A 10,694-nucleotide genomic window follows, 5' to 3' on the forward strand; every position below is an offset into this window, starting at 1 on the left:
GCTTTTGCAATTTATTTCTGTAAAGAAAATAATACTTGAACTGCTTTTCTGCCAATGAACACATTGATACAGTCATACTGTTTGTTAAAATCTGAAAATGCTTGTGCACCGGTTAGTACATAGTTGCTGAATGGGGCCCTCCTTCAGTGCCTCTCTGCTCACCCTGCCCCTTCCTGGGAACCCTCAGACGTCTCCCAGCCCCAGGAGGGCTCCAGGACCCTCTTCCCCCTCTGTGGACTGCATCCATTCTGACTGGTCAGGTCCATACCAAGTCACTATTAATTAACTGGGACGCTACTGATACGTGGTCTGACCAATAATGCCATAACATAGGTTTTCAGTAAATGCTCCCCAGTGTTGGCTAAGTTTCATTACCCAAACTCTGCCTATTAGCTAGCTGTAAAAATATACATTGCAACTTAATTCCTAATTCTTGATTATCAGTGAACTGGACATTTGTCTGTATAGGTTATCACCCAATGGTGTCTCCTCCTTTGTAACTTTCACGCCTGTAAGCTTTGCCTCTTTTTCCGTTGGAAGTCTCAGTGCTCTTATGAATGATTGATAGATGCTCTTTAAAAATTTGACATAGTAACGCATTTTGTATATATTTCTTGTGAATGTGGTTTCTAGTTTGCTTTTAATGTGGTTAGTGATCTTTTTGTTCCCCAGGAAGTTACTTTAAAATATCAAAAGTTTTCCATTTCTAACATTGCTTTTGTGCTCAGAAAGTTTCCCTGCTCTACCTTACAGGTCAGAAAAAAATATTAAATGATGTCTTTTAGCTTCTTTATGCTTCTGTATATATGTCACGTACATTGAACTCCACAGTCCATCTATAATCAACCTTGGTGTCTGATGAGAAGTGTTAACAAGCTTCCTGTACTTTGTTGTTAGTCAGCCTGTCTCCCCAGTTCTCTTAAGTTTGATGCCCCCTTTATTTTACATGACTTCCGGCTTATATGCCTATTTTAACACTTCAAGGAGAAAGGCTGTCCTGTTTGTTTAAATATTATTTAATGTCTACAGGTTTCGAGCAAACATGGTGCCTTCTGTTTCTTTGGGAAAACTTGCCGGCACAGTGTCATTGCTCTGAGCGCAGGAGCCAGAAAGGGGCTCAGGGGCAAAGAGAGGGCTCTCAGCCTGACGGGCCCAAGCACAGCCCCTCGTTACTTTCAAAGAGTGACAATTTGTCAGGACTTTGTGTTGCCACCTCTTGAATTGAGACCAGAATATTTTCTTGGGGAAAATGAGGTGAGAAGATTATTCATCAGCTCTGACTCCTCAGACCCTGGATAGGACGCAGTCTAACCCGGACTGTCAAGTTCTGCTTGCATAAACTAGGTTTGCAAAGAAAAAAAAGAGCCTGAATTCTCAAAGATTCACTTTCATTGACTTCATAGAAGAAAGAACCTCTGAGTGAAAGGGATTCTTGGATCAAAAAAAAAATTTAATTACTTCTTCAAGCTCTAATGACGGTACTTTTCTGTAATTTAAAAAATAATGTGGGTGAACTTTCCTTTATGCTTCCCTGCAAAAGTGAGGCAGGCAGAAGGGAGAGTCCAGGGGAGAAACAGTATGGCTTTGTTTCACTTCCTCCCCCTCAGTAATTCCAGGTCAAACGTACCTCAGGGTATAAAATTCCTTCGCTGACATTATTGCATGTTGCTGTTTACCGACCCCAAATTACGTATTTTTAGTTACTTACCTCTTCTTGTATCATTCGACATTGAAAGGCCTATACAATCATCACAGGCTCTCCAGTGCAGACCAAGCTAACGAGCACATCTCAAAGAAGCTTAGAGGAGTGCAGAGTAAAAGAACATGCAGATTTAGTGCATGTGAGTATTACAGAGGAGATTTGTAATCAATATCAGAACTTTATCATCATGCAATTTACTACTATAATAGTGTAATACCAGAAGATTATATCTTACAAAGTTAGTGGTATATATTATTAGAAGAAGAGCCAGCATTCTTAGTACAGAAGACTTATAGCGAGATACGCATTTTATATCGAAACTACTATAGCGTTATATGCCAATTATCTCATTAAAAATGAAATGCATTTTATAGTTTCTTTTGTGGGAGAAGAATTTATAAGATTATAGCTTGTATCACTGGCAACTTATTACCTACCTTGTGTATGTGGAGTTTCAGAATAAAAAAAAGGAAGCAAAATTTACATTTCATACTTTATTTTAGGATTGATTTAAATTATGGTATGCTGTCAGTGTGTCAGAGGCAGAGGTTTTTTTGAACTGTGTTTTTTGTTAGCCTATCATTTTTAAAGATACCTTAAGCAAATAGCATTTAGAACTAATACACAAATCTGTCAGTATTTTCAAAAGTGCTATAGTGTTTCAAAGAGAAAAAAGCATTGTTCTTTAGCTCGCCCAATATAGCAGTGAAAGTAGGGCAGATCTCAAAGCCGCTCTGTCGTGTCACTAATGCTTAAAAGCCCTTAATTTACATTTTCAGAAAAAAAAATTATAGAATTAAATATCTTGAACCAGCAAGACTGTTCATTACAGGAAGTTATTATTTTGATCAGGCTGTTAGTTTCTGAAGTCTCTTGGCAACAATACAAAAATAGCTTTGCCTGGTTAATAAAGAACAATCTGCAAACACAAATTAGAAATGTGTTAAGGACAAAATAAACAGACGTTTTATTTTTTAAACTTGGGGACCTCTGAATTGCACAGACTTCTGGAATCTGGGGCGCTCCACCCAATGGCTACACATTTTATTGCTCTGTTATAGGTTTGGCATGAGAGGAATAATTTTCCAACTGGTGGAACAATGTGGATTCACATTTTTCCAGAAGGAAAGAAAAAACAAAACTCTATCTTACATATTAAATTCCAAATAGAGAAACAGTGTCTGCATCACCCTGCCTGCTTTATGATGGAATTTGAGAACTAAGGGAAAAATGACATATATGAAAATGGAATATCTAAGTGTAGTTGAAACCTACATCTGGTGGAAGAATTTTTAAATGAGTGTAGAAAAGTCAATTCACAGAGCTAAGCCCCCATATTGTGGAGCCCCATTTACAACGGTCACTGGAGGCTAGGCACCTGGATTTGTTGAAATAACTCCTGTCTAGTTCTTACTGTTACGTATTATACATGCATTGCTAGCTGCTAAAGAGAGCTTGGTATAACTTGGGCCGAGAAATAGTGTTGAAATACTCTGTCTAGTAGTTCCCTCTAGATGACCAGAAGTTAATATATTGACTTAACTGCCATGCAAGCTGCTTGGGCAGAGCTAATAGGGGCTGACGCTCCAGGTTTCTGAAAAGTACACAATCTCAGTCGTCAAATTTAACAGGAGGATGATACAAATTATGTGCCACCGAAAGTGGTGGTTCCATGTTTTCTCTGCTCTATGAAATGGGGGGAGAAAAGAAATCCAGAGCTGTTTGTTCACAGCACTAGTACGAACGAACTCCCCTGACTGGAATTAAACTGTGGCTTAGGCTGCCCAGGTCAAGCGGGTCGTCTTTTGCCCTCTGAAGCTGAAGGCAGGGTGCTGGAGTGAAATGAAGGAGGCAGATGGTGGGGGCGCTGGCTGAGGTTTACCTGGAGAGTGGGTGGCATCCGCACACCAAGATGCACAGAGCAGGCAGGCACTTGCGTTTGGGACAATTCAAGCCTTTTGGACGGCCCTTGTCTCTTCTGCTCAGATGTGAGTAGCTGTGCCCGTCTTTATTCCACCCTGCATGTCCACACCCAGATGACATGCTTACTGGAATGTCGGCTGCAAAACTGTGTTTTCCCTGGCTTGTCCTCTCCACTTCCTGAAGTCTGCCTTTCTGCTGGTCCCAGCTGTTCTTTGTTTTTGCTTTGCCCTCTCCTGGGCCCTCCCTCCCTGGCGCTGGCCTTCCCTCCACTGTCCCCTTTCCACGGTCTGCCCGCCTGCCTGGCAGAGAAGGCTTTCCTTCTTGTTCCCTGGCAGGGGAGGCTCCCTTAGGGGTCTGTGCAGCAGCCACTGAGCCACTGGAGACCAGGGCTGCCCTTCCAGGCTCTCTGTGCAGGGCACAGGTTGCAGAGTTGAGTGGCAACTGAATGAGGTTGAGTGACATGCATGACTTTTGTCTCTGGACAAGCAGACAGTGCTGGAATCATGGTGATGAGGTGGACAGCATCTGAAGGGACCAGCTGGTGCAGCCCTCGTTCTTGGGGGCTGGGCGGGGGTAGGTGGCATTACGCTCAGGAGGCTCCTGAGGTCATGGGAGGTTAAATGATGTGCTCAAACCTCACAGCTGACAAAGAGTGGAGGGCACAATGCGTGTAGAGGCACATGTGTGCGTGGGAATGTGACACAGAAACCAGACCATCGGTAGCTTCCTTCTAGAACTGATTTTTTTTTCCATTTGGAGAAAAATGTAAAATGCAGAAAAGTTCCCACATGTAAAATTGTTTAATATTTTGTAATATTTTCTGCTAGTGTCTTTTTTCTACACATATATATATATACACATAATTTTTTTTCATATATAATATTTATTGTTATTTTGTGCTCACTTTGTACTGGGCATAGTTTGCTTGATTTTTATTGAAATACAGTTGATATACAATAATATATTATTTAAAAACTGCATGGGAAAGGTATGTATTAATGCTGTTGGGGGAAAAAGGTGGCAACAACGAAAAAAGAAAGACACATTAACTCTCTGAAGAGAAGAGAGAGAGAGACAATGCACTGTGTGGACGATATCAGCACTCCCTGGAGCCCCCACTGAAGCCTTGTTCCCCTTTCTCCTGTTCACGAACAAAACAACAGCCAGCCTGAGTCTGCTGTGAATCCTCCCAACAGCCTTCCTATGTGTCAATGACCACAAACAGCGACAATAGTGCTTTACAAAGGCTTCCATGTCATATCTTCTGGGTCATCCTGACACTAGCTTTCTTCATTTGCTGGGACGAAACACACACATATAGTTGTTTAATTCAAACCCTTAAGAGTAACATGTGTGCACACTACGGTTTAGGTAGACAGTCCCCCCACAAATGTTCATTTATGATTTGGGCTATTCCCTTTTGATTCCAATCCATTTCACAGTAAAGACCCTTGGGCTTACCTCACTGCACAGGTGTGTTTCCCTAGAGATGAGATCACATGTGTCCATTGGTCACGCACATTTCCACACGCCCTCCATGTTGCCAAACTGCTGTCCAGACTGGCTGCCATACCACTACTGCTGCCTGTTCGAAGGGGGGATTCTGTTTCTGTAAATCCTTACCTGTACTCGGTGGTCACTGTCTTTTAATTTTTATAGAGCTGGTTGAAATACAGCTCATTATTTAATGTACATGGAAAAGTGTACCAAGTGAGTGTTCAGAGCACTTGGACACGTGCGGAAGTGTAACTGTGGGGACCCAAGGAGGCGGCGTCACTTCCTGCCCAAACGGTGTGCTGATGCCCGGCACTTGGAAAGCTATTATCTTACCATTTTTGCTACCATCGTGTGGTTTTTGGCATGTTGATGATTTAGCCATCATGTGTTGAAGATAGTGATGAAGAAGAATTACCCTTGTATAAAAAAGTGTTTGGCAGATAAAATTCCACATAGTACCTGTTTGAATGCCTCCTCACAAGTCAACTGCTTGGTTATACATATAGACAAAAAAAAAAAAAAACAGCTAAAACCCAGCAATTAATTATTTATCCAGCAATTAAATGATTTATCCCAGCTCTTAGAGGAAGGCATCTTTTAGGAAAAATAAATTTCAGAAAGGTTGAATAACTGATTGAGAAACACTGAAATAAAAGTAAATGTTGTTGAGCAGGCTCCGTCTCATGAAGTCCCCTCCTGAGTCTATCAGAACATATGCTTCTCAGCAGCTCCCATGTCTGCCAATGATTCTACCTGCACGGAGGCAAAGCCTGGATTCTAGAAGATGCTAAATAAATAACGGTTCCATCAAAAGGGGGAGCATGCCAAAATCTCTGTGGTGGGTACATGTGTATGAAACATGTTCCAGGTGATAAAAACATTCTGTCTGCAGGGGAGCATATATCCATGTTCCTCCTTCAAGTCCTCCCTCTCTGCCTTCAGTCCCTACATGAGAATTTTAATTGCAGACTGACCCAAATAGGGGAGAGTTTAGATAAAATGCATACTACTAGGTGAAGAGGATTTTATAGAGAAAACTGTATGCAGTAAAAACAGGGAACCTGAGGTATAAATGTCATCAGGGGTATGGGTGGATAGACTATTTAAATTTTATGACATATATCATCACTAACATGTACAATATACCAGGGAACAAATTATGTTTGCTTTATATAAATTGCTATGAGGGTGTAGGAACAGTGGCTTTATTAAATACCTTACCAGTGGGATGAAATCTAGAATATTAAATAAAAGTGAGCCTAAAAGTTGGCTGCATATAATTAAAAAAAGGTCATTTTGATAGGTATAAATGACTAAATTGTTGATTAAAGGGAATGTTTTTCAGATGAAATGCCAGTCTGAAGAGAGTCATTTATAGGTTTGAGAATGCATGTCTGCTAACTTTACAAGAGGGATATGGCATTACCGACAGGCATTTCATGAGATTTAGAGGAATAAGTTTATGTCGAAACCAAGAAATACGTAAGTGAAAATCAAACTAACAAGAAATGAATGGACAGTGGAAGGGCGTCCATGCAAAGGTGTGCGGTGTGCAGCTTGGGAGCCGGACAGTATTGGTATGGGCTGGTGCCTCCAGTCCTAGGCCAGCAGGAGAGGCCCTCTCCTTTCTCACCTCCTGTGGTTTCTATGGTCTCGATTCCCTCAGCAGGCTGTCAGGGAGCAACTACTCACACTACCGTTCTCTGTCAAAAGCCAAGCTTTGGAAGAGGCAGTGAAGACTATCTTTCCCATATTTGGAGGCAGCAGATCTGGCAAGATGGCCTAATACCCCAAGAGCAGCTCTGAGGTGTTCCTGAGCACGGTTATTACTAAGGAAGGCCAGCGCCTCCACCAGCAAGCATCCCCTCGCACCTTGCTGAAGGGTTCTTTCATGAAAGAGCGTTCATGTGTCACATTAAAAGCTTTTACCAAGCACTTCATAATCATTATTTACAGCTCTTCACAGCAACCTTAAGCCACATGTCGGCCCTGCCCTTTGAAACCCAGGGAGCAGCTGCTCCTTACGCCACGATGACCCTCTAGAGGCTTCTGTGGAGCTCTTTTTTCTCGGCTACTGTTTAATCTTAATGAAAGTGAAAGTTTAGAAGTTATCATGGTCAGAAAACTGGATAGATTACTGAGCTGTCTTTTGTATCTTTAGAGTTACAATGACAACAGATTTGTAAGAAAAGAAAATTCCTTTAAAAATAAAAATAAGGGTAGTCTTTAACTCTGGCAATTTTTTGTTTTACCAGTGAGTAAAACACTAAAAGTTGTTTCTTTACAAAAAATACAAAGACTTTTACAAAAGGAGTCATTGAAATCTACTTTTCAGGCTATTTGCTGAATATGATATAGAACAAGAGTCAGGAACAGAACATTTTACACTCAAGGGATTAAAGTTACAGAGACCCAATGCAGCTTATGCATTTAAGTCTAATTGTTTTCAGCATTTACAATGTATATGCACATTTACTGTAAGATATTCATTAAAAATAGCACCAGGTAATTACTCAATGTGGAAGGAATTCAATACAGTAAATGTCTTATGCTTGAAAATTAAGTTGCAGGCCAGATCATGAAGGAAATTTATTAGGTTAATTAAAAATTTTGCTGATTTTTAATTCATATTTTTAAGAAGAAAGCATTGCTTGCAATTTTAACAAGCAAGAGGGATGATAGGTCTATGGAGTAGAATTCGGGAGAACAGGTACCTACATGAGTCATTTTAAGTTAGACTGACTCAACTTTCAGGAACCTTCCATGGGGAATCTGTAGCAATTGTCAATGAATCAGACACTCCAGGAGTATCCCTTTCCATTGTGGGGGGTATTTCCCATGCTCCTTGTCCTAATTTGACAGCCTTCTAATTGAAAAAGAAACCCCAATATGTTATTTTGTCAGTGCATATTTTACGAGATGTACCTATCAGTCATACCGTAAAATAGTATTTGTAGAAAATGGAAGTGGAGAAGAGTATAAGGTGAGTACAAAAAAAGAGATTTTCAAGAAAACATGCTAATCATCAATTGACTCGAAGAATTTTACTGAGAATATTACATTTCATTTCAATAAGGAAGCCAACTGAAATCTGTTGATATTCCTCTTTTCTCAAATCCGAAACAATAGGAGTGGATATAGGATATTGAAATCATACCCAAATGCGTTACTAAGCATAGAAGAATAGTTCAATTTTTTTTACTCATTCATAAATTAATAACTATTGGTAATGTAAAAACAGAAATGTTTGCTTATTTTATCTCTTGTGATACAACATGGAGGTTTGAAATTAATCATGTAAGGTACTAGGCAAGTAGTTTATGAGTGGTTATAGACCTGGTTAATTGTTGTATGAACAACTGTTCCCAGGGCAAACATGATTTCTGCCATTCAAAGGATGTTCCTTCTAACTACTGTATTTTTCTTTTTAGAAACTACAACTGGCTTACATGCACTGTAACAATGGTAATACTATTCTGCTAAGAGCTAGCATACCTGTAGAGCCTAAGTAGAATCAACATTTATGGCATATATTTATAGGATCCCAGACTTGGTGATTTGCAATCACCATAGTCAGAATTAGGAACAGAGCCCAAGAATTTAGCTGCTATTCTCTTATCCTAACAGCAACTCCATCTCTCTACAAAAAAAGTCACCTTACCTTGTCAGGAGGACAGGGCCTTCTTCAGCTCCAGTACATTTCAGGGCTTTAATTTAAAAAGAAAATAGAAAGAGGGGGAAGAAAACAAGGCAAAACATTTAGGATTCTAGCCAGACATACTGCTTTTATATCTCTGAGTACTGCTCAAAGATTTCTGCTGAAGTGCTTGGCGATTTCCCCTAAGTGCACAGAGTGCTCACACACAAGCTCCTCTGTCCTTACCCACAGGACACATTCCCCTCCGATCCTGCCCCACCATCCTGCCTGCGTGGAGGGGGCTGTGTTCTCTCGGAGGAGCAGGAAGTTGGTTTTGGAAGGGATGCGCCTGGGGCTGCAGAACAGCCCATGCCCTGTGCTGCCCCGGATTACACACCCTCTTGATAATGGGTAGAAACGCGCACATTCTGGCAGTGGGACATGCTTGTGCTGCTGTATTGCCATTGGACTTGACTTATTTGACCAAAGAAAATGTTTCCCCCAAAGATCTCAAATACGTTTTTTGATGATACCGACATTAGAATTCCTGCCTGGTCTGTTTCCACTGTAAGACCTGAAGTGCAGAGAGGAAGCTGTGGCTGTGAACTTTGACCTCTTTCTGCTCTTCAGCATTCAGAGGTCATCAAAAATCAAATCAGGTTCAGGAAAGTCTTTGCATAGACATGCACAGCCTTGACGACTGCTCCCTGGCTCTGAAGCCCTTGTTGCACGGGGAGCTGACACGATCGCCCCACTACTTCCTCCCAGACCCAGTCAGCTTTTATTTTGTTCCTGTGTATTTTATTTCTGCCCTGTTTACAGGCTCTAAGCTGGAGTGACAGAATAGAGTTTTCTGCACCAGTTAGCTTAGGAAATGTGTGTGTGTGCAATTTTCACTTTGTTCATGATTCTTGCTGGAAGATAAGTGGTTGTTTTCTTTGGTCTGTATAGGAGGGGCCAAACCATATTTTCAATTTTATGCCATATCGTTTTTGTAATATAGGACATATACTTCTAATGCACTAGTTGGACAGTTGTATTATTTTTCCCAAGTCAGCCAGCGAATCAATCTGGCAACAATGACAGTAAGTCACTCCAGTGTTACAGGCCTCAGGGGTCAGTCCTCCCGCCTCTTCTCTTCTCCGCCCTCTCCTCCCCTTGGTGCCTTACTTGGTCTCCTGCCCTAATGGCTGTTTATGCCCCAAAGAGGGTCACATTTATATCCCTGGCTCAGAACTGTCTTTGGAACTACAGACTGACATATTCAGTTGCTGTGATACCTTGACTTAAAAGTGTAAGAGAAATTTCATTCCCAGCAAATCCAACTTCTGATTTGCTCACTAAATGGGCTCCTCTGCAAACTTCCTTGTCTTAACCAACAGGGGTTCCAACCTTCCAGGCTGTACCAGTTCCAGGCTGATGACTTTGTGTTGCTTATTTTCTCTTCCTGAAAACATCCCCACCACCAGAACCCTCTCCTCCATGGTCTTTGCTCAGGGCCTCCCTCACAACAAGGTCTGCCCTGAAATCCCCCATTATTACCCCTTAGCCACCCCAGGGTCCACTACCTGCCCTCCATCCCTTTTCCCTCACAATTGTCTATTATGTGGTTTACGTTACTCATTCATGATTTTTATTTTCTTTTTATTTCTTTTTTATTATTTCTTGCCTCCCCACCAGTGCAAGATCCACCAGTGCAGACATCTTTGTCTGTCTTATTCTGATGTATCCCAGGCACCTAGAACAGTGCATGGTACATAAAGATGCTTAATAAATATTTCTTGAATTATGAATGATATCTTAAAGGCAAGTAGAGTTAAAGAAATGCTGTACAAAATAATGTCTATCCCCTTATAGTGCTAAAAAAACTCAGCAAGGAAGAAAGAAAACCCAAATGAGAAATTGTAAGAGCAAACTCCGCAGTTTCTCTCAGAC

The 10,694-nt window shown here is 41.1% G+C and overlaps 1 long non-coding RNA gene across 1 annotated transcript; it reads right to left on the bottom strand.

Annotated features, from left to right (window-relative positions):
* Positions 1–4,529: 4,529 nt before the first annotated feature.
* LOC140843487 (uncharacterized) lies at positions 4,530–8,958 on the bottom strand. The gene is made up of 3 exons (XR_012121314.1): positions 8,784–8,958; positions 5,087–5,210; positions 4,530–4,922 (listed from the first exon to the last, which is right to left on the bottom strand). It is a non-coding gene; the product is annotated as an uncharacterized lncRNA (long non-coding RNA).
* Positions 8,959–10,694: the final 1,736 nt, after the last annotated feature.

This window comes from Manis javanica, chromosome 9 (assembly GCF_040802235.1).
Source record: "Manis javanica isolate MJ-LG chromosome 9, MJ_LKY, whole genome shotgun sequence".
In the NCBI taxonomy this organism is placed as follows: domain Eukaryota; kingdom Metazoa; phylum Chordata; class Mammalia; order Pholidota; family Manidae; genus Manis; species Manis javanica.